General features: G+C 50.2%; 1 long non-coding RNA gene across 2 annotated transcripts in view; it reads right to left on the reverse strand.

Annotated features, from left to right (window-relative positions):
* The window catches only part of LOC138257828 (uncharacterized), a 271,578-nt gene that overhangs the window by 179,560 nt on the left and 67,405 nt on the right, over positions 1–24,613 (reverse strand). The window contains exons 2-3 of one of the 2 annotated variants that reach the window (XR_011198398.1): positions 6,329–6,399; positions 1,518–1,578 (exon numbers count right to left, since the gene is read on the reverse strand). This is a non-coding gene — a long non-coding RNA (uncharacterized lncRNA). The remainder of the gene's footprint in view (positions 1–1,517; positions 1,579–6,328; positions 6,400–24,613) is intronic. The other variant, XR_011198399.1, reaches the window with a different exon arrangement.

Below are 24,613 nucleotides of genomic sequence, written 5' to 3' on the forward strand. Positions count from 1 at the left end.
TGTTCAACTGGAGCTGTTGAGTGACTTTTGGTTTTCAGCATCTATATTCCCTAGTTAGGGTGTAGATTGCACTTTACAGGTATCAAAACTAAACTAAAGCAAACACAATAATTCCCCAAAAGCATAAAGCTATGCTCGGCTGCAGCTTGCAGTAGACACTGAGACAGGGAGGTCATAGCAGGATGTGATAAACCTGCTTCCTGGCCTATTGTTGATGGAGATCCTTGGGTGATACCATAGACCTTGGTACCAACCTCATTCATTCCACACATAGTGGTCCACCGACTTCTGAGAACTCACAATCATGACCTCCCTTATATGACAAAGCAGAAGAACTGATCTGCACAGCTGCTCAACGACTGGCGGTGTGTATCTGACTCCAGGCACATTGCTTCGATAGAGCAGCTTCGATAGAGCAGCACTATGTCCTCCATGTACGTAAAGCAGTAATCGACCACATACGTCTTACGCCAGATCTGCAGGACAGTTACTCTTTTAAAAAACACTTGAAGGAACTTCGAAGCAGGCATGTTTATCTACAGAAAAGGTGCTACTATGACACTAGAAATTCTGCAGAAAGAACTCTTGTTCATTTTACGCACTCCCAGGTCTACCACTAATGGTACATCTGGGAATATGTCAAGATTCATGGGTGGATGCTTGGGAACACCTATGTACCAACTATGGAACACCTCCCTGGGCCAAAGTAACTCCAGGCAACAATTTGCCAGACGTGCATGATGCCAGAGGATCAATTCAGCAGTCAATCCAGTGCTTAATTTGTAAATAAAAACGTGCTGGTGCTCAAAGCCTTCCTTTGAACACGCGGTTGCTCTAATTAAATGTGTGAGGACAGACTACTGAGGCAGCATAATCCTGAAGCCACCTTGGGCCTCTTTAATCCATTTACAGACACTCTCTGCCCCTTCCGCTCAACCTTGCAGCTTTCTTCCTTTGTGAGGCTCTTTCGTTTTTCTCTTCCTCCGTGTTTCCCACTTGCATCTTTTGCTCACCATAAATGCCTGATGCAGAAAAATAAGTCCCGGCCCTCAAAAATAAGTGCCGTGCCTCCCTGCCGGAAGCCACAAGCTCAAATTAAGCACTGAGTCAATCAATAGTTCTCTGTATTAGTTCTCTTAGTTTTCTGCTAAAAATAAAATGCTAGGAAGTTGCCAAAACAGAGCAGCCTCGCAAGACTGGGTTTTGCCCAATGGTCTTCTGCTACAGCAGCGTCAGCATTTTTAGTAAAAGAGATCTCCACCCAGACAGGGGGCCTCTCCATAGGGAGGGATCTTCTGCGCCTGGGGGTGATGGGGGTGGAGGCAGCAATCTGTGCAACTCTAAGTCAGACCTTCAGCTTGTTCCAAGGATAAAGTGCCTTCAGATCTGGACGCCCCATCCATGATGTGTATTTCTCGCCCACAGACCACTACATTTCAAGTCATCACTACGATCTGAAGCAGCGTCTCCAATGAGGCTTCAGGTTGTAAGTAAATAGAAGTAAATAAAAAACTTACTTGTTCTCCAACGGCTAAACGGTTTTTCTATTATCACTACTTTTTTCAAGAACATCCTCAGCTACAAAAGAATGAAACAAAGCGCTTAGAAGAGCTCTCCAAACACTGTAACAACAGTTCTTCTGTTCAATCACTGAAGTGTGACACATCACTGGCACTTACAAAGCTTTGCCCTTCACTCACCAGATTCTGTGCCAATGACAGAGGGCACAACGAGGTGGCAGACCGTCTGCTTGTTTTGATTTGTAATTCCCACGTGCATTGCAGTAGGAATCCTCATGCCCTTCTGCCATTGCCCGGTGGCACTTGTAACTGTGCCCTCTGACCCCGTCCTTCTTCACTTTAGTCCCACTCACTGATTACCAGCACACATCCATATGAGGGGCCAGTCAGGTGTGTCCACCCCTCTCCCCCCGGTGGAGGAGGTCAGAGGCCACACACCCATGTGAGGGGCCAGTCAGGTGTGCCCCCCCCCCGGTGGAGGGGGTCAGAGGCCACACATCCATGTTAGGGGCCAGTCAGGTGTGTCCACCCCCCCCGGTGGAGGAGGTTAGAGGCCACACATCCATGTGAGGGGCGAGTCAGGTGTGTCCACCCCCCGGTGGAGGAGGTCAGAGGCCACACACCCATGTGAGGGGTCAGTCAGGAGTCCCCCCCCCCCCGGTGGTGGAGGTCAGAGGCCACACATCCATGTGAGGAGCCAGTCAGGTGTGTCCCCCCCCAGTGGAGGAGGTCAGAGGCCACACATCCATGTGAGGGGCCAGTCAGGTGTGTCCCCCCCCGTGGAAGAGGTCAGAGGCCACACATCCATGTGAAGGACCAGTCAGGTGTCCCCCCCGTGGAGGAGGTCAGAGGCCACACATCCATGTGAAGGGCCAGTCAGGTGTCCCCTCCCCCCCGTGGAGGAGGTCAGAGGTCAGACATCTCTGTTACTCGGTTCAGCTGCTTCTCTGCACCTTCTCCTGGCAGCTGCCCTGGCACATTTCTGTGACCTGGCAATCCTCGCGCTCAACAACATTGGGACTCTAATTCCTAAACTGGAACTGAGGCCTCATTTCACTGCAGATAAACGGTGCCATCGCAGGAGTTACAGAGCTCTTAGCAGACCACAGAGGCAACTATTCCAGCATTTGTACTTAGATGTTGTTCTGAAAGTTGAGCCACTTCCATCGCTGCCTTAAGTCTCCTCTTTGGTGAAGTCCATGAACTCTACTTCTCTGCATTGATGACCCAGATTGTGATGGGTCTTAAAGTGCTGAACATAGCAGAGTGGCTGCTCCCCTACTCTCTTCCTGGTGAGCACTGGGGGGCATATTTATACTTTGTTTGCACCATTTGTGCGTCATTTGTTTTGACGCAAATGCGGCGCAAACTTAACTCCATATTTATAGGTTGATACTAGACACATTTAGCCTCAAAATGTAGGAGTTTGCACCATTTTTTTGATGTGTGAACCTACCTTGCGTCAATGAGATGCAAGGTAGGCGTTCCCATTCAAAAAATGGGGCTATCCCCATAGTGCCATATTTGTCCCCCTGTGCAAAGATGACGCACGGCTGGGATGCGGCCCCAAATAATGGGGTTAAGCTTACTCAGCGCCATTATTTAATGCCGGGGTCAGACCAGCCGTTAGGGGACATGTGGACCCATTTCCATGGTCAAACACCATTAAAAGAACCCACAGATGCCAACCCGAAACTCCAGGAACACCCTCACACACACCAGAGGGATGCCATGGAATGGGGGACCCCATCCCAGGTAAGTAGGGTAAGTATAGGTAACCATTGGGGCCCTCACAAGGGTCCCCTGTGCTCGCCATTGGGGTGGTGGGCATGACTCCTGTCTTTTCTAAGACAGGAGTCATGTTTTAGGATGGTTGTGTGCCTAGAAATGATGCAAGGCTGGCTGGCGGCATTTATTTTGCCACAACCAGCCAAACATCATTTTTGGGCGCACAACTCCCTCACCCCATAACAGTCATCCCCACCCGGCTACTGTGTTGTTTTTTAGACACTAGCCCAAGCTTAGAGCCCGCTTGCGCCATTCTATAAATACGCCGCCCTGCTGGCGTTGTCGAATGACGCAAGCCGGAGCTAAACTTTTTGCCGCAAAACTGCATTAGCGCAGTTTTGTGGCAAAAAGTATAAATATGCCCCTAAATATGTTTGAGAAAGGTCACAAGCCATACTCCATGTGAGCCTGTCATTCTACCATCTGTCAGCACCATTTAAGTTGATCATAATAATTGCCTTTTGAATGTTCTCTGTGTTTCAAGCTGCCCTGGGAGGTGGCGTAGTGAAAACAACAGCAGATCCATCTACAACAAGCTAGACCAGCATGTATTCCATCATGCAGATGGAAGAGTTGTCTAGGGAATGCATTAAGGATCACACAACCAAAGATGCTGCTCGGTGCCTTTTCTCACCCATCACCAATGTCCTGGTTCCTTTTAACATGTATGAGCAGATGTTATTGCCATGTCCTCTAGCTTCTCTGGCAAAACCTTATCAGTTCTAGTTGCAAGGTCCTCTCTTTCTCTTGGACACAATCACCCTCACCCTCTGTCGGAAGTTGGCTCTGTATATACTATCTCAAAGTTCCTTCAAGTAGGGGCGAGCTGCCAGTAGCTCCAGAGCCTCCTGATGCAGGACTCTTGTGCTGAGGCCATTTGTGCAAGACTCACCTCGCACACATCCCCAGACATCCCCAGAAGCCCCAAGACTTACCCCTCACACACCCCAGACATCCACAGGAGCCCCAAGACTCATCCCACACAAACCCCCAGACATCCCCAGGAGCCCCAAGACTTACCCGCATACACCCCCAGACATCCCCAGGAGCCTCAAGACTCACCCGCACACACCCCCAGACATCCTCAGGAGCCCCAAAACTCACCCGCACACACCCTCAGACATCCCCAGGACCCACAAGACGTAACCCTCACACACCCCCAGACATCCCCAGGAGCCCCAAAACTCACCGCACACACCCTCAGACATCCCTAGGAGCCCAAACACGCACCCCTCACACACCCCCAGACAACCCCAGGAGCCCCAAAACTCACCGCACACACCCTCAGACATCCCCAGGATCACCAAGACTCACCCGGACACATCCCCAGACATCCCCAGGAGCCCCAAGACTTACCCCTCACACACCCCCAGACATCCCCAGGAGCCACAAAACTCACCCGTACACACCCTCAGACATCACCAGGAGCCCCAAGACTCACCCCTCACACACCCCCAGACATCCCCAGGAGTCCCAAAACTCACCCGCACACACCCTCAGACATCCCCAGGAGCACCAAGACTCACCCGCACACACCCCCAGGCATCCCCAGGAGCCCCAAGACTTACCCCTCACACACCCCCAGACATCCCCAGGAGCCCCAAAACTCACCCGCACACACCCTCAGACATCCCCAGGAGCCCCAAAGCTCACCCGCACACACAACCGGACAACCCCACGAGCCCCAAGACTCACCCGCACACACCCCCAGACATCCCCAGGAACCCCAAAACGCACCCGCACACACCCTCAGACATTCCCAGGAGCATCAAGACTCACCCGCACACATCCCCAGACATCCCCAGGAGCCCCAAGACTTACCCCCCACACACCCCCAGACATCCCCAGGAGCCCCAAAACTCACCCCGCACATACCCCCAGACATCCCTAGGAGCCCCAAGACTCACCCACACACACCCCCAGACATCCCCAGGAGCCCCAAAACTGACCCTCACACACCACCAGACATCCCCAGGAGCCCCAAGACTCACCTGCACACACCCCAAGACATCCCCAGGAGCCCCAAGACTTACCCCTCACACACTCCAGACATCCCCAGGAGCCCCAAGACTTACCCCTTACACACCCCCAGACATCCCCAGGAGCCCCACGACTCATCCCACACACACCCCCAGACATCCCCTGGAGCCCCAAGACTTACCCCTCACACACCCCCAGACATCCCCAGGAGCCCCAAGACTCACCCCTCACACACCCCCAGACATCCCCAGGAGCCCCAAGACTCACCTCACACACACCCTCAGACATCCCCAGGAGCCCCAAGACTTACCCCTCACACACCCCCAGACATCCTCAGGAGCCCCAAAACTCACCCGCACACACCCTCAGACATCCCCAGGAGCCCCAAGACTCACCCCTCACACCCTCAGACATCTCCAGGAGCACCAAGACTCACCCGCACACATCTCCAGACATCCCCAGGAGCCCCAAGACTTACCCCTCACACACCACTGGACATCCCCTGGAGCCCCAAGACTCACCTGCACACACCCCAGACATCCCCAGGAGCCGCAAGACTTACCCCACACACCCCCAGTCATCCCCAGGAGCCCCAAGACTCATCCCACACACTCCCCCAGACATCCCCAGGAGCCCCAAGACTTACGCCACACACACCCCCAGACATCCCCAGGAGCCCCAAGACTCACCCCGCACACACCCCCAGACATCCCCAGGAGCCCCAAGACTTACCCCTCACACGCCCTCAGACATCCCCAGGAGCCCCAAGACTCACCGCACACCCCCCCAGACATCCACAAGAGCCCCAAAACTCACCCGCACACACCCTCAGACATCCCCAGGAGCCCCAAGACTTACCCCTCACACACCCCCAGACATCCCCAGGAGCCCCAAGACTCACCCGCACACACCCCCAGACATCCACAGGAGCCCCGCAGGTGGGCAGCGGCTCAGCACGTGTGCATTCACCATGGATGGAGATCACCACTTCAACAGCAGAAGAACATCTTTAAAGTCAAATTGGAACTTAAAATGCATACCTTTTTCAGAGCAGCAGTGAGTTCATTGACTGAAAGCAAACCCAATCCTTCAGGAGCCGCCGACACAAGACCTGGGCACAGGGATGAAAAAGACACAATCAGTGCATTTACAGACAGTGACGTGTTCTACAAGAAGCATCGACGCGGAGGTGATTCCATGTGAGCTGATTTAGAAGCAGTATTGTTGGAAAATAAAGGAACAGCATTGAAACGGCAGAATACCAGTGATGGCGTCAAAAGCAAGACAAAGAAGAAGCAAAGGTCCATCCCCTGACTCTCCAGAGAGCCGAGACCCCGATGGCCTTCCGGAGATCTGCTAGTAAAGAACCCCATAACCAAGGAGCCCCATAACCAAGGAGCCCCATAACCCAGGAAGGCCAAGCAGCTTCGCGCAGCTGTAGTTCCAGCAGATCTGCTAGTAAGGAGCCCCATAACCCAGGAAGGCCAAGCAGCTCCAAGCAGCTGTAGTTCCAGCAGATCTGCTAGTAAGGAGCCCCATAACCCAGGAAGCCCCATAACCCAGGAAGCCCAAGCAGCTCCAAGCAGCTGTAGTTCCAGGAGATCTGCTAGTAAGGAGCCCCATAACCCAGGAGCCCCCATAATCCAGGAGCCCCATAAACAAGGAGCCCCATAACCCAGGAAGGCCAAGCAGCTCCGCGCAGCTGTAGTTCCCGGAGACTTGCTAGTAAGGAGCCCCATAATCAAGGAGCCCCATAACCAAGGAGCCCCATAACCAAGGATCCCCCATAACCAGGTAAGGCTTCAAGCAGCTCCGCGCAGTTGTAGTCCCAGGAGATCCGCTAGTAAGGAGCCCCCATAACCCAGGAGCCCCCATGACCAAGGAGCCCCCATAACCCAGGAAGGCCAAGCAGCTCCAAGCAGCTGTAGTTCCAGGAGATCTGATAGTAAGGAGCCCCATAACTAAGGAGCCCCATAACCAAGGAACCCCCATAACCCAGGAAGTCCAGGCAGCTCCAAGCACCTGTTGTTCCAGTAGATCTGCTACTAAGGATCCCCATAACCCAGGAAGGCCAAGCAGTTCCGCGCAGCTGTAGTTCCAGGAGATCTGCTAGTAAGGAGCCCCATAACCCAGGAAGGCCAAGCAGCTCCGCGCAGCTGTAGTTCTCGGAGACTTGCTAGTAAGGAGCCCCATAACCAAGGAGCCCCATAACCAAGGAGCCCCATAACCAAGGATCCCCCATAACCAGGTAAGGCTTCAAGCAGCTCCGCGCAGTTGTATTTCCAGAAGATCTGCTAGTAAGGAGCCCCCATAACCCAGGAGACCCCATGACCAAGGAGCCTCCATAACCCAGGAAGTCCAGGCAGCTCCAAGCAGCTGTTGTTCCAGGAGATCTGCTAGTAAGGTGCCCCATAACCTAGGAAGGTCAAGCAGCTCCGCGCAGCTGTAGTTTCAGGAGATCTGCTAGTAAGGAGCCCCATAACCCAGGAAGGCCAAGCAGCTCCGCGCAGCTGTAGTTTCAGGACATCTGCTAGTAAGGAGCCCCATAACCCAGGAGCCCTCTTAACCAAGTAAGGCTCCGTGCAGTTGTGATTGAAAGGGACAGATGCACCTTCTGTGGACTTCATTCACCAGACTGACTATTGTTTCTAAGCTTTTCTCTTGATGCCAGGTGAAAGGTGCTAATGATCCCCTCGGTCGGATAGCTCAGAAGAAACACCACACGGAGACAATTTCCAGAGTTTATCCTGAGCAAAGAGATATCAAGATAATGACAGGGAGGGCTGGAAGCCACAGGGGCTCCAGAGGACTGTGTTATGCAGCTAACATCCCATATATACATTATAAAAAGAAATAGATAGATAGATAGATAGATAGATAGATAGATAGATAGATAGATAGATAGATAGATAGACAGATACATATCAAGATAATGACAGGGAGGGCTGGAAGCCACAGGGGCTCCAGAGGCCTGTGTTATGCAGCTAACATCCCATATATACATTATTGAAAAAATATATATATATCAACAAGAAACCTGCCCATGAGTCTGAGAAAGGTGCTTGAAGTGCATGAGATACAGGATTGCTGGCAAGCATCTCTTGAAACTTTATATAGAATAGTGAAATCTGCAGCACTCAGGAGGATCTCTTTTATTTAGGATGCATCGGTGATATTGGACTCCGTATGGGCTTCCAAAGATCCAACGGGGCAGTGTGACCCCCGGCTGTAAATGATCTACGTATATTCCTGCATTGTCCAGCTCTCCCATGCTTCAGACCATCTCCAAGGAGCGATGCAGTGGTTATTTTAAGGACCTTCACCCGTTACCTCAGTCATGGACTAGGGGCTGCAGCTCCGACCACTGGCATGCCCCTTGTGATCCCTGCAACTGCCTTCGGGACCCCGGCCCTCAGGTGCCAAAATCAGTGCCAGGAACACAGTGGCAGCTCGTCCTTATGGGCTTAGGCTGGGGCTCCACTCGCTTTCTGTTTTGTTTTTTACACTAATAGTGAACACTGCCATATTATTCACTATTAAAGGAATACGAAATGGAGTACAAATAGCGGGAATATGACATATTTTTAAATAAATGTTGTATGTGTGTGCTTGCAGGAGTGTGCGTTTATGTGGGAGAGTGTGTTCATGTGTCAGTGTATGTGTAAGCATGTGCTTGTGAGTAAAACTGAAGGTCAAAGGGCGTGTGATGTCACTTCTGCTACCCCTGCCATTTTGGTGAATTAGCGTTCATGAGCTCGGTAGATCGGTGAGAAATAAGCGATTACCCTTGTGTCTGAAGTTTGCTGATCAGACAGAAGAGCTGCAGTTTGTGGATTGTAGGAGGCTGGTCTGGCATATAGTGGGTACCAGATGGTACTTACACCTTGTGCCAGGTCCAGTTATCCCTTATTAGTAGATTAGTAGTGTTCTAGCAGCTTAGGCTGATAGAGGTAGCTATAGCAGAGCAGCTTAGGCTGAACTAGGAGACATGCAAAGCTCCTACTATACCACTTATATCGCTTAGCACTATATCATAAGAAACACAATACACAGAGGCCTAGGGGCAACACAAACAATACACTCCAAAAGTGCAATGTGAACCACAAATGGACCCCAGGCCTAGTGTAGTGTGTAGAGGGTCACTGGGAGTGTAAGAAAACACTAAGGGTGTCCAAGATACCCCACCACAAGACCCTGAAAAGTAGGAGTAAATTTACCCTACTACCCCAGAAAGACAGTAAAGTCGAGATAGGGGATTCTGCAAAGACAACAACTGACTGCAAAGCACTGAAGACGGATTCCTGGAGCTGAGGACCTGCAAAGGAGGGGACCAAGTCCAAGAGTCACGCAAGTGTCCGGGGGGGCAGGAGCCCACTAAACCCCGGATGAAGGTGCAAAAGGGCTGCCTCCTGGTGGAAGAAGCCAAAGATTCTGCAAGAACGGAAGGTGCCAGGAACTTCTCCTTTGCACAGAAGATGTCCGATGGTGTGCTGGAGGATGCAGAGTTGTTTCCACGCAGAAAGACCACAAACATGCCTTGCTATCTGCAAGAGTCAGGGTTGAAGGTTTTGGGTGCTGCAAGGGCCCAGGAAGAACCAGGAGGTCGCCCCTTGGAGGAGGAGACAGAGGCGGCACTCAGCAACACGGAGAGCCCACGCAGAAGCAGGCAGCACCCGCAAAAGCACTTCAGCAGGCGTTCAGAAGATCTGAGCATGACGGTCGACTCAGCACAACAAAAGAGGGTCCCACGAAGCCGGAGTCCAACTCAGCAAGTTGGGCAATGTAGGACAGAGTGCTGGGGATCTGGGCTAGGCTGTGCACAAAGGAAGTCTTGCAAAAGTGCACAGAAGCCCGAGCAGCTGCAGTTCACGCAGTACACAGGATTACTGTCTGGCGTGGGGAGGCAAGGACTTACCTCCACCAAATTTGGACAGAAGGACCACTGGACTGTCGGGGACACTTGGATCCAGCTCCTGTGTTCCAGGAACCACGCTCAGCAAAATGAGAGGGGACCCAGAGGACCAGTGAAGCTAAAGTTTGGTGCCTGCGTTGGCAGGGGAACGATTCCGTCGACCTACTGGAGATTTCTTCTTGGCTTCCAGTGCAGGGTGAAGGCAGACAGCCCTCAGAGCATGCACCACCAGGAAACAGTTGAGAAAGGCGGCAGGATGAGGTGCTACAATGTTGCTGGTAGTCTTCTTGCTACTTTGTTGTGGTTTTGCAGGTGTCCTGGAGCAGTCAGTGGTCAATCCTTGGCAAAAGTCAAAGGGGGAAGTGCAGAGGAACTCTGGTGAGCTCTTGCATTCGGTATCTGAAGATAAACCCACAGGAGAGACCCTAAATAGCCATCAGAGGAGGTTTGGCTACAGAGGAAGGTAAGAACCTATCATGAGAGGTCTCTGACGTCACGTGCTAGCACTGGCCAATCAGAGGTCTCCATTGTGCCCTCACACCTCTGCATCCAAGATGGCAGAGGCCTGGGACACACTGGAGGAGCTCTGGGCACCTCCCCTTGGGAGGTGTTGATCAGGGAAGTGGTCACTCCCCTTTCCTTTGTCCAGTTTCACACCAGAGCAGGGCTGGGGGGATCCCTGAACCGGTGTAGACTGGCTTATGCAAGGAGGGCACCATCTGTGCCCATCAAAGCATTTCCAGAGGCTGGGGGAGGCTACTCCTCCCAGCCCTGACACCTTTTTTCAAAGGGAGAGGGTGTAACACCCTCTCTCAGAGGAAATCCTTTGTGCTGCCTTCCTGGGACTGGGCTGCCCAGGCCCCAGGGGGGCAGAAACCTGTCTGAGGGTTGGCAGCAGCAGCAGCTGCAGAGAAAACCCCAGAGAGTTAGTTTGGCAGTACCCGGGCTCTATGTTGGAGCCCCGGGGATGCATAGAATTGAATTGGGGTGACAATTCCATGATCCTAGACATGTTACATGGCCATGTTCGGCGTTACCATTGTGACGCTACATACAGGTATTGACCTATATGTAGTGCATGCGTGTAATTGTGTCCCTGCTCTCATAGTCCAGGGAATTTGCCCTGAACAATGTGGGGGCACCTTGGCTAGTGCCAGGGTGCCTTCACACTTAGTAACTTTGCACCTAACCTTCACTAAGTGAGGGTTAGACATATAGGTGACTTATAAGTTACTTAAGTGCAGTGTAAAATGGCTGTGAAATAACGTGGACGTTATTTCACTCAGGCTGCAGTGGCAGTCCTGTGTAAGAATTGTCTGAGCTCCCTATGGGTGGCAAAAGAAATGCTGCAGCCAATAGGGATCTCCTGGAACCCCAATACCCTGGGTACCTAGATACCATATACTAGAATATTATAAGGGTGTTCCAGTGTGCCAATTAGAATTGGTGAAAATGATCACTAGCCTATAGCGACAATTTTAAAGGCAGAGAGAGCATAAGCACTGAGGTTCTGGTTAGCAGAGCCTCAGTTATACAGTAAGGCACTGTGGGAGGCTGGCCTGGCTTGTTGTGGGTACCAAGGGGTACTTACACTCTGTACCAGCTCCAGTTATCCCTTATTAGTGTAGAAGAGGTGTTTCTAGCAGCTTAGGCTGATAGAAGGTAGCTATAGCAGAGCAGCTTAGGCTGAACTAGGAGACATGCAAAGCTCCTACTAAACCACTGGTGTCATATGCACAATATCATAAGAAACACACAATACACAGATATACTAAAAATAAAGGTACTTTATTTTTATTACTATATGCCAAAAGTATATCAATGAGTACCCTCAGTATGAGGATGCCGAATATACACAAGATATATGTACACAATACCAAAAATATGCAGTAATAGCAAAATGAAGTAATGCAAGCAATGTAAAGTTACAGTAGATTGCAATAGGAGCACATAGGTATAGGGGCAACACATACCATATACTCCAAAAGTGGAATGCGAACCACGAATGGACCCCAAACCTATGTGAGCTTGTAGAGGGTCGCTGGGAATGTAAGAAAACAGTGAGGGTTAGAAAAATAGCCCACCCCAAGACCCTGAAAAGTAGGTGTAAAGGGCACCTATGTTCCCCAGAGAGCACAGAAGTCGTGATAGGGGAATTCTGCAAGGAAGACCAACACCAGCAATGCAACCAAAGTGGATTTCCGGACGAGAGTACCTGTGGAACAAGGGGACCAAGTCCAAGAGTCGCGACAAAGTCGAGAGTGGGCAGATGCCCAGGAAATGCCAGCTGAGGGTGCAAAGAAGCTGCCACCGGATGGTAGAAGCTGTGGATTCTGCAAGAACGAAGAGGGCTAGAAACTTCCCCTTTAGAGGATGGATGTCCCACGTCATGAAGAAGCTTGCAGAGGTGTTCCCACGCAGAAAGACCGTAAACAAGCCTTGCTAGCTGCAAGGGTCGTAGTTAGGGTTTCTGGATGCTGCCGTGGCCCAGGAGGGACCAGGATGTCGCCACTTGGATGAGGAGACAGAGGGGGCACCCAGCAAGTCAGGGAGCCCTCACAGAAGCAGGCGGCACCCACAGAAGTACCAGAACAGGCACTTGGAAGAGGAGTGAACCGGAGCTCACCCGAAGTCACAAAAGGGAGTCCCACGACGCCGGAGGACAACTCAGGAGGTTGTGCACTGCAGGTTAGAGTGTCGGGGACCCAGGCGTGGCTGTGCACAAGGAAATCCTGGAAGAGTGCACAGGAGCCGGAGCAGCTGCAAATCACGCGGTACCCAGCAATGCAGTCTAGCGTCGGGAGGCAAGGACTTACCTCCACCAAACTTGGACTGAAGAGTCACTGGACTGTGGGAGTCACTTGGACATAGTTGCTGAGTTCCAGGGACCACGCTTGTTGTGATGAGAGGGGACCCAGAGGACCGGTGATGCAGTCTTTTGTTGCCTGCGGTTGCAGGGGGAAGATTCCGTCGACCCACTGGAGATTTCTTCAGAGCTCCTAGTGCAGAGAGGAGGCAGGCTACCCCCAGAGCATGCACCACCAGGAAAACAGTTGAGAAGGCGGCAGGATCAGCGATACAAGGTTGCAATAGTCATCTTTGCTACTTTGTTGCGGTTTTGCAGGCGTCCTGAGCAGTCAGCATTGATCCTTTGGCAGAAGGTGAAGAGAGAGATGCAGAGGAACTTGGATGAGCACTTGCATTAGTTATCTGAAGAATTCTCCAAAGCAGAGACTCTAAATAGCCACAAAAGGAGGTTTGGCTACCAGGTTAGGAGGATGGGCTACCAAGAGAGGTAAGAGCCTATCAGAAGGAGCCTCTGACGTCACCTGCTGGCACTGGCCACTCAGAGCAGTCCAGCGTGCCAGCAACACCTCTGAATCCAAGATGGCAGAGGTCTGGGGCACACTGGAGGAGCTCTGGGCACCTCCCCTGGGAGGCTGGGCGCCCCCTCTGTCTCCTCCACCAAGTGACGACATCCTGGTCCCTCCTGGGCCACAGCAGCACCCAAAAACCTCTACTGTGACCTTTGCAGCTAGCAAGGCTTGTTTGCAGTCTTTCTGCGTAGGAATACCTCTGCAAGCTTCATTGTGACGTGGAACATCCATCCTCCAAAGGAGAAGTTCTTAGTCCTCTTCTTTCTTGCAGAACTCCAAGCTTCTTCCATCCAGTGGCAGCTTCTTTGCAACCTCAGCTGGCATTTCCTGGGCTCCTGCCCACTCCCGACACTGTCGCGACTATTGGACTTGGTCCCCTTGTCTTACAGGTAATCAGGTCCGGAAATCCACTGTTGTTGCATTGCTGGTGTTTCTTCTTCCTGCAGAATCCCCCTATCACGAGTTCTGTGCTCTCTGGGGGTAGTAGATGCACTTTACACCTACTTTTCAGGGTCTTGGGGTGGGCTATTTTTCTAACCCTCACTGTTTTCTTACAGTCCTAGCGACCCTCTACAAGCTCACATAGGTTCGGGGTCCATTCGTGGTTCGCATTCCCCTTTTGGAGTATATGGTTTGTGTTGCCCCTATACCTATGTGCTCCTATTGCAATCTACTGCTTACATTACTTTTCTTGCTATTACATACCTAATTTTGGTTTGTGTACATATATCTTGTGTATATAACTTATCCTCATACTGAGGGTACTCACTGAGATACTTTTGGCATATCGTCATAAAAATAAAGTACCTTTATTTTTAGTACTTCTGTGTATTGTGTTTTCTTATGATATTGTGCATATGACACCAGTGGTATAGTAGGAGCTCTACATGTCTCCTAGTTCAGCCTAATCTGCTTTGCCATAGCTACCTTCTATCTACACTAATAAGGGATAACTGGACCTGGCACAAGGTGTAAGTACCTCTGGTACCCACTACAAGCCAGGCCAGCCTCCTACTGTGCCCTCTTTGCATAAAACAGTCTACACCAGTTCAGGGATCCCCCAGTCCCTGCTCTGGCATGAAACTGGACAAAGGAAAGGGGAGTGACCACCCCTGTCCATCACAATCCCAGGGGTGGTGCCCAGAGCTCCTCCAGTGTGTCCCAGACCTCTGCCATCTTGAATCCAGAGGTGTGAGGGCACAATGGAGAACTCTGAGTGGCCAGTGCCAGCAGGTGACGTCAGAGACCCCTCCTGATAGGTGCTTACCTCACTAGGTGGCCAATCCTCCTCTGGGGGCTATTTCCTCAGATGACAATTTGCAAGAATTGACCAGAGTTCCTCTGCATCTCCCTCTTCGACTTCTGCCAAGGATTGACCGCTGACTGCTCCAGCACGCCTGCAAATCTGGAACAAAGTATCAAGAAGACTACCAGCGTCATTGTGGCGCCTAATCCTGCTGGCTTTCTCAACTGTTTCCTGGTGGTGCATGCTCTGGGGGCTGTCTGCCTTCACCCTGCACTGGAAGCCAAGAAGAAATCTCCTGTGGGTCGACGGAATCTTCCCCCTGCTCTAGCAGGCACCAAACCTCAGCGTCACTGGTACTCTGGGATCCCTCTCATCCTGACGAGCGTGGCCCCTGGAAACAGGTGGTGGACCCAAGTAATCCAGACTGTCCAGTGGTCCAACTGTCGAATTTGGAGGAGGTAAGTCCTTGCCTCCCCTCTGCAGACAGTAATCCTGTGCACTGCGTGAACGGCAGTTGCTAGGGCTTCTGTGCACTTTTGCCAGGAATCCTTCATGCACAGCCCAGCCCAGGTCCCCAGCACTCCGTCCTGTATTGCTCAACTCGCTGAGTTGACCACCCGCTTCGTTGGACCCGCTTTTGTCGTTTTGAAATGACCACCATGCTCAGTTTTCTTTGAACCTATGTTCAAGTACTTCTGCTGGTGCTGCCTTCTTGTGCATGGGCTTTCTTTATTGCTGTAGGCCCCCTCTGTCTCCTCTTCCAAGTGGCGATCTCCTGGTCCTTCCTGGACCTGGGCAGCACCCTTTTTCTTCAACCACGACCTTTGCGCGCTAGCAAGGCTTGTTTATGGTCTTTCTCCAAAGAAACAATGCTGCATCCTCCAGCACTCCGTGGGACATCTTCTGCACAAAGAAGAAGTTCCTAGCACCTTTTGTTGTTGCAGAATCTTCGGCTTCTTCCATCTGGAGGCAGCCATTTTGCACCTTTTCCGGGGTTTAGTGGGCTCCTGCCCCCCCTGGACACTTTTGTGACTCTTGGACTTGGTCCCCTTCCTTTAAACATACACAGGTCCAGGAATCCATCTTTAGTGCTTTGCAGCCTGTTGTTTTCTTTGCAGAATCTCCCATCACAAGTTTTGTGTGTTTCTGAGAAAGTAGTATCACTCTACTCCTATTTTTAAGGGTCTTGGGTGGGGTATATTGGACACCCTTAGTGTTTTCTTACACTCCCAGCTATCCTCTACACACTACACTAGGCCAGGGGTCCCGAAGTGGTTCGCATTACACTTTCTTAGTATATGGTTTGTGTTGCCCCTAGGCCTATTGCATCCTATTGTATTCTAGAGAGTTTGCACTACTTTTCTAACTGTTTACTTACCTGATTTTTGTTTCTGTGTATATTTTGTGTATTCTACTTACCTCTTAAGAGAGTATATCCTCTGAGATTTTTTTGGCACATTGTCACTAAAAAAAAGTACCTTTATTTTAAGTAACTCTTAGTATTGTGTTTCTTGTGATATAGTGCTATATGAAATAAGTGGTATAGTAGGAGCTTTGCATGTCTCTTAGTTCAGCCTAAGCAGCTCTGCTATAGCTATCTCTATCAGCCTAAGCTGCTAGAACACTACTAATCTACTAATAAGGTATAACTGGACCTGGCACAAGGTGTAAGTACCATCAGGTACCCACTATGAGCCAGGCCGGCCTCCTACATTCATCTAGTGTATAATGGACTCCCGCTTCAAATGGTAGGTTCTGGTGACATCTTGTTCCCTGAGCCCAAGGATGGTTGTTGGAAGATCCTCTCCCACCTTCTGTACTGCCTTTGTGGCTGCTGTGGTGGTGATTAAGGTTGCTGTGGTGGTACCAGCACCCCATGGTTGGCCCAGGGACTACTGGACTTCTCAATAACCCCTAGGGTCAACATCTTGGAGACCTCCTCCTTGATGCTGGCCTTCATCTTATCCGACAACCTGTAAATGTTGGTCTTCACAGGGGGACTGTCTCCCGTGTCATTGTCATGGACACACAGATGAGTAAGTCCAGAAGTAAGGGAAAACAGGGAAGATAACTGCTCTAACTCATAGCAGTCTCCTATCTGATCTAGAGTCAGGGAGTCAGAGAGAATGACACCCTCCACTGACCCTGTAGTGAATCCTAGTTTATTTTAATTGGATAACAGGAGGTAGCTTAGCCTTTGGCTTGCAGACTCGTGCCCCCGTCACCTAGTGACTTTTAACCTACTTAGCTAGCTTGCTCTACCTTATCCTATTTAATTATTTAATTCTTCTAAGATGGCTGCCTTGTTTATAGTAAGGCCACTTGTTATGATTTGCATTATCAGTGCCACCGCGTTAAGGCGTCAAAATCAAGTGACAAAGACAAACAAACAGTAGGTGTTCACACTTAGGGAATTTCCCTCTCCATGCTTTCGAGGGAATTGTTTCTATTAATTGCCGCCCCAAGCAATCCTGTTATCTATTGTTTGGGAACACACCTACGTCAGGGGTCCAAGTACATCACACTTTAGACAGATAATCAGAGGGATTCCGAGCAGAGTGCATAGCCACCATCGCTGATATCGATTCTGCACGTCGTCTTGACGCTGACCTAGTCTTCGTGTCCTTACGGAGTCTAAGATAGAGACCTCATTCCATGGTAACGAGGGTTGGGGGTCCTCTCATGGACATGGCATTGGCAGATTAGGTTTAACATACCCAGCTCTCCTTTAGGTAGGAGGTTAGGCCTATCATGATAAGGTATTAGGACATAATACACACTCTATGTCTTTTCATGTTATTGCAAGATGGTAGGGGTCTTTGTAATAATGACTCTCTTCTTTACAATTCTGTTTCTTGCCCTATTCATTATCCTAATCATTGCAGCCCATGCAACTTATCGCAAATTGCAGTAGTGTTAAATAAAAAGCATGGAAACTTTACTGCATTTTCGTTATTGCCTGTGTTTGGATGAGACATGATATATCTGTGAGAAAGAGGTAATCTCCGTTTAACCACGACACTCCCTGAGATGTCATACTTTTAAGTCCATGCGTAAAGGCTGCCACAAATCACCTTTTAAAGTTTGGGTTTTTGGTGAGGTGTTGCTAGTGAGCCGGAAGGGTTGGGACTACAGCTGCGACTTGTGTAGGATAGGCATAGTCGCCTTCAAACATAAGTCTGTCATCCTTAAACCAGCAGTCTTGCCTAGACCAAGAGTCCAACTACGAAAACCCATTGCCTCTTTGGGAGAGAGGAGGTCGGGGAGAGGTTCACTATCCTCTTCCATATCCTCATCTGTGACCAGGAGCATAATGACCTCAGACCTCTCAAAGTGAGGTTTGAGTCTGTTATGATGGAGGACCCTTAGGGGGTGCCTAGGGGTCTTGAGGTCCACTAGGTAAGTGGCCTCCCCTTCCGATCCTTAATCTCAAATGGGCCAGACCAGTGGTCCTGGAGAGACCTAGGTTCTACTGGCTCCTTCACCCAAACAATGTCTCCAGGTGAGAACTCAACCAGAGTGGCCTCCCGGTCATACCACTCCTTCATCACCTCTTAACTGGCCTCGTGGTTACTCTTGGCCTGCTTCCAGAAGCGTTGGGTTTGGTTGCGGAGGGCCAGCATGTAACTGACCACATCCCAGGGATGTGTCTTGGGAGCTTTCTCCCAGCCCTCTTCAACTATGCTTAGCGGTCACTGACAGGGTGACCATAGAGAAGTTCAAAGGGGCTGAACACCACCCCTTTCTGGTGCACCTCCCTATAAGCAAACAGCAGGCATGGCAAGAGGACGTGCCACTTATGCCTCATGGCTTCAGTTAGGCTATTGATCATGCCTTTAAGGGTCTTGTTGAATCTCTCAACAAGCCCATTGGATTGAGGTTGATAAGGGGCGGGAAACCGGTAGGTCACCCCACACTCATCCTACATGGACTTCATGTATGCAGACATGAATTTGTGCCTCTGTCAGACACAACTTCCTTATGGAATCCCACATGGTTAAATATTCCCAGAAGGGCTCAGGTCACCACCGGTGCAGTCTCTGTTCTCAGAGGGATTGCCTTTGGATAGCGGGTGGCATGGTCCACCAAAACGAGGATAAACCTGTTGCCCAAGGAAGTTTTGGGGTCCAAGGGACCAACAATGTCGATGCCCACCCTTTCAAAGGGGGTGCCAACGACGGGGAGTGGGATCAGGGGAGCTTTAAGCTTTTTCCCTGTCTTCCCACTAGCCTGGCTGGTAAGGCAGGCTTTACAGAAATTATCTGAGGCTACCCTCATTCTAGGCCAATGGAAGTGGGTGACAAGCCTGTCAAAGGTCTTGTCTTGCTCCAGATGTCCTGCCAGGGGAATGTCGTGAGCCAGACCCAGTAGGAAGGCTCGGTAACACTGGGGGACCACCAGAACACGTGCTGCCCCAGGGCCCAGAACCTTAGGCTCACGGTAAAGGAGATCATTCTCCCAGTAGATATTGTAAGTGACAGAGGCTTCACCAGCTGCTTGGGCTGTGGCCTGTTGCCTCAGACCCTCAAGGGCGGGGCATTCTTTCTGCGCCTTGCAGAACTCTGCCCTAGTTGGCCCACCCTCTATTTGCCAGCCAGCAAGTTCAGGCAGGTTGCCCATGTCAGCAATGTGCTCTCCAGTTGGCTCAGGGGCCTCCTCCTCCTAAGGGGCCCCATTCACCACCTTGGGAACATCTGAGGTGGGTTTCCCACGCCTCTTGCCCTTCCTCTTTGCAGCTGTCTGGGCCATTGTCCAGGCTCCAGATGTCCTTGACTCGGGCAGCCATGGACCCTATGGTCATGCAGACTAACTCAGGCAAACCTAACATCTTCAGGCGGGATCTGAGCTCTACCTCCTTCCAGGTATGGCGGGACCCACAGCTACTTTCAGAGTAACAGACCACCCCCCACTCAAAGGGAACCAGAGCCACCGGTCGGTGACTCTCACGATTGTCAGTGACTATGACTTGGTGGAATGTATCTGGGACTATCTGCTCTGCTGACACCTGCTGACTCTTGACACTAGTCATACTATCTCCTGTGTCACGCAGAGCCTCCACCCTTTGCCCATCAATGGTGACCCACTGCCTATACTTTGAAGTATTTGCCGGCATGTGGCCTTTAGGCACCATCTCTCTATCTCCCAGGGACACTAGGGAAACCTATGTCTGCCCCCCAAAGCTAACTGGGACTATCTCCCCCTGAGCACTACACTAGCCGACCCAGGTGTCTGTCCAGTGGTGGACTCTGCTCTCTTGGAACACTGGGAGTCGCCGTTAGAGTGTCCATGCGGGTAGCACTCTAAGCATTTAGGGGATGAACTTCCCTAACTTTCTGTCAAAGAACCCTGGTTTCTTTCCAAATCTAGAAGAGGAATGGTTACCACCCCCCCTTGGGAATTGTTTGGGGGGCCTTTTGAGAACTCCTTTTCTTTAAGTTTTTCTACCCCCTCTTTCTTCTGTTGGGAACCCTGACCACCTTTGTGGGTGTCCCCACCAGATGCCTTCTTGGACACTGGTACTAACCCAGAGATCCACCTCCTCAGCAAGCTTCCTGGGATCAGTCAGCATACTATCTACCAAGTGCTGCCGCAACTCTGTAAAAGAAATACTGAGCATATGCTCTCTCAGAATCAAGTCATATAACCCTTTGTAATCATCTACTTTGCTGACCCGCACCCATCCATCCAGTGCCTTATTGGAGAAATCATAACACTCTACCCAAGTTTGTGTGGGAAGTTTGGTGCTGTCCCTAAACCTCTGACGGTATTTCTGAGGGGTCAGCCCAAACGTGGCCAGTGAAGCAGCTTTCATGGGTGCATAGACATCTCTATCCTGTGGATCTAGTCTAAGAAGTGTGTCCCTCCCCACCAGCAAAAACAATATTTTGGTTCAGTCTATTTCTTTCTGTGGATGATACACAAACCACTTGGAACCTGTCCCACGCTGTCCAGCCAGTGGTGGCTCGCCTGTATGATTGCCTCCCCAAGGTTCAGCTTTGGATGAGTTCAAACCATCCCTGGCTTCATGGGGACCAGACATAAATCCTTTGTGCTAGTAACCCTTCACTGTTTACATAACTATCATCTTGGCCCACCTACCCTGGGCCCTACGTCCACCTCCATGGCAGCTGTGAAAGATCTCAATGTAAAGGTTGCTTCCTCCACTACTATGGTAGATCAGAGTACTTCAGCCGAAAAATCTTGTTTACTCCAACTGCGTTCACTAAAATGCTTTCACAGCTTTTTCCATTCCTTCACAAGTTTCAAATTAAGAACGCTTTTTGTCAGCTCACTTGGATTACAGCCCGTCTTGACCTTCCAGCAGTCTTGTTCCACGAGAACAAATTCAAGGTCACGCTGCAGGACCAGCCCTTGGCTTTCATCAAAGGAACCATCTCTGACCGGCCCTCGCTGCGTCGCCTGCAGTGAAAGACATCGGGCCTAATTCCTATATTGGAGGCAATGGCGAGGGAGGACCCTTTCCTCTAACATAATGGTCTACTCATCTGATTTAAATGCGGGCAGATCTATGGTGCAACCACAACAGAGACTACTACACCTCCGTCGTGGTGACGCCTTTCTGATGGCCTGAAGGAGTAAGGCCTGTTGGAGGTTCAAAGTATATTGGCGGCAATGGCGAGGGAGTACCCTTTCCTCTAACATAATGGTCTACTCATCCGATTTAAATGCGGGCGGACCTATGGAGACTACTGCGACTCTGTCGTGGTGACGCCCTTCTGATGGCCCGAAGGAGTAAGGCCTATTGGAGGTTCACATGTATGTGCACCCACATCATTCAGAAGGGCGGACATGCAGGTTAGTTTTCACTGCCAGTCACCCACAGGAAATCCCTTGCTGTAACTGACAGTGAAAACTGCAAAATGCTTGCCTCGCCATGGCAGGTAAGGTAGGCCATTGTTTTGTTTTTATTTTCAACAATGGAAATCCCTCTTTGAAGTTTTGTTTATGAAAAAAATATTAACTTTTATCACACAGATCCTTCATGTCTGACGGAGACGTACAACAACATTACAGTGCATTGCAGTGACCAACTTGGCGGTTCCTGTCAATCCTTGAAATGTCCAGAGACGTTTCAAAATGTGGCCGCTGGGACCCCCTCAAGAGACACGGAGGGATTTACTCCATCACCCTGGCGGAGGACAGCCCAGCTGCAAAATTTTAAATTAGGCCCTTAAACTTATTTAAACAAATGTTATGGTATCACAGCTACTTGTACTCCTGAAACGTCCTATTCCAACACAGATTTTACACGTACTCCTCTGGTCACCCGTTAAGGCCTAAAAACAAGTGTCTATTTGAGAATTCTAAACTTAAGTCCAACGACCATGAGTAGCAGGCCCTTTATCTATAACTTCGGCCCTTTAATGGAATTACATGCCACCACATATGATGAAATTCAGAAAACTGCTGAGGATTGGTGGTGTCCATCCTTCCAGTGCCCTGGGGTCTCTAGTCCTGCTGTCACTTTTTCAAGCCTGTTCAACTGGAGCTGTTGAGTGACTTTTGGTTTTCAGCATCTACATTCCCTAGTTAGGGTGTAGATTGAACTTTACAGGTATCAAAACTAAACTAAAGCAAACACAGTAATTCCCCAAAAGCAGAAAGCTATGCTCGGCTGGCAGCTTGCAGTAGACACTGAGACAGGGAGGTCATAGCAGGATGTGATAAACCTGCTTTCTGGCCTATTGTTGATAGAGATCCTTGAGTGATACCATAGACCTTGGTACCAACCTCATTCATTCCACCCTTAGTGGTCCACCGACTTCTGAGAACTCAGAATCATGACCTCCCTTATATTACAAAGCAGAAGAACTGATCTGCACAGCTGCTCAATGACTGGCGGTGTGTATCTGACTCCAGGCACATTGCTTCGATAGAGCAGCTTCGATAGAGGAGCACCATGTCCTCTATGTACGTAAAGCAGTAATCGACCACATACGTCTTACGCTAGATCTGCAGGACAGTTACTCTTTTAACAAACACTTGAAGGAATGTCGAAGCAGGAATGTTTACCTACAGAAAAGGTGCTACTATGACACTAAAATTCTGCAGGAAGAACTCTTGTTGATTTTTACGCATTCCCAGGTCTACCACTAATGGTACATCTGGGAATATGTCAAAATTCATGGGCGGATGCTTGGGAACACCTATGTACCAACTATGGAACACCTCCCTGGGCCAAAGTAACGCCAGGCAACGATTTGCCAGACGTGCATGATGCCAGAGGATCAATTCAGCAGTCAATCCAGTGCTCAATTTGTAAATAAAAACGTGCTGGTGCTCAAAGCCTTCCTTTGAACACGCGGTTGCTCTAATTAAATGTGCGAGGACAGACTACTGAGGCAGCATAATCCTGAAGCAACCTCGGCCTCTTAAATCCATTTACAGACACTCCCTGCCCCTTCAGCTCACTCTTGCAGGTTTCTCCCTTTGTGAGGCTCTTTCGTTTTTCTCTTCCTCCGTGTTTCCCACTTGCATCTTTTGCTCACCGTAAATGCCTGATGCAGAAAAATAAGTCCCGGCCCTCAAAAATAAGTGCTGTGCCCCTCCACCGGAAGCCACCAGCTCAAATTAAGCAGAGTCAATCATTGGTTTTCTGTATTAGTTCTCTTAGTTTTCTGCTAAAAATTAAAAATGCTAGGAAGTTGCAGTAGGAGGCTGGACTGGCTTGTAGTGAGTACCAAGGGGTACTTACACCTTGCACCAGGCCCAGGTATCCCCTATTAGTGTAGAGGGGTGTCTAGCAGCTTAGGCTGATAGAAAAGGTAGCTTAGCAGAGCAGCTTAGGCTGAACTAGGAGACGAGTGAAGCTCCTACAGTACCACTAGTGTCATATGCACAATATCATAAGAAAACACAATACACAGATATACTAAAAATAAAGGTACTTTAATTTTATGACAATATGCCAAAAGTATCTCAGTGAGTACCCTCAGTATGAGGATAGCAAATATACACAAGATATATGTACACAATACCAAAATATGCAGTAATAGCAATAGAAAACAGTGCAAACAATGTATAGTCACAATAGAATGCAATGGGGGCACATAGGGATAGGGGCAACACAAACCATATACTCTAGAAGTGGAATGCGAACTACGAATGGACCCCAAACCTATGTGACCTTGTAGAGGGTCGCTGGGACTGTAAGAAAACAGTGAGGGTTAGAAAAATAGCCCACCCCAAGACCCTGAAAAGTGAGTGCAAAGTGCACTGAAGTTCCCCAAAGAGCACAGAAGTCGTGATAGGGGAATTCTGCAGGAAAGACCAACACCAGCAATGCAACAACGATTGATCATGGAGAGTACCTGTGGAACAAGGGGACCAAGTCCAAAAGTCACGATCAAGTCCGGAGTGGGCAGATGCCCAGGAAATGCCAGCTGTGGGTGCAAAGAAGCTGCCACTGGATGGTAGAAGCTGAGGATTCTGCAGGAATGACAAGGGCTAAAAACTTCCCCTTTGGAGGATGGATGTCACACGTCGAGAAGAGTCGTGCAGAAGTGTTTTCCTGCAGAAAGACTACAAACAAGAATTGCTAGCTGCAAAGCTCGTGGTTAGGGTTTTTGGATGCTGCTGTGGCCCAGGAGAGACCAAGATGTCACCAATTGCGTGAGGGGACAGAGGGGGCGTCCAGCAAGACAAGGAGCCCTCTCAGAAGCAGGCAGCCCCTGCAGAAGTGCCGGAACAGGCACAACGAAGTGGAGTGAAACAGTGCTCACCCGAAGTTGCACAAGAGAGTCCCACGCCGCCGGAGGACAACTCAGGA

The sequence above is a fragment of the Pleurodeles waltl genome, chromosome 2_1 (genome assembly GCF_031143425.1).
Source record: "Pleurodeles waltl isolate 20211129_DDA chromosome 2_1, aPleWal1.hap1.20221129, whole genome shotgun sequence".
Lineage (NCBI taxonomy): Eukaryota > Metazoa > Chordata > Amphibia > Caudata > Salamandridae > Pleurodeles > Pleurodeles waltl.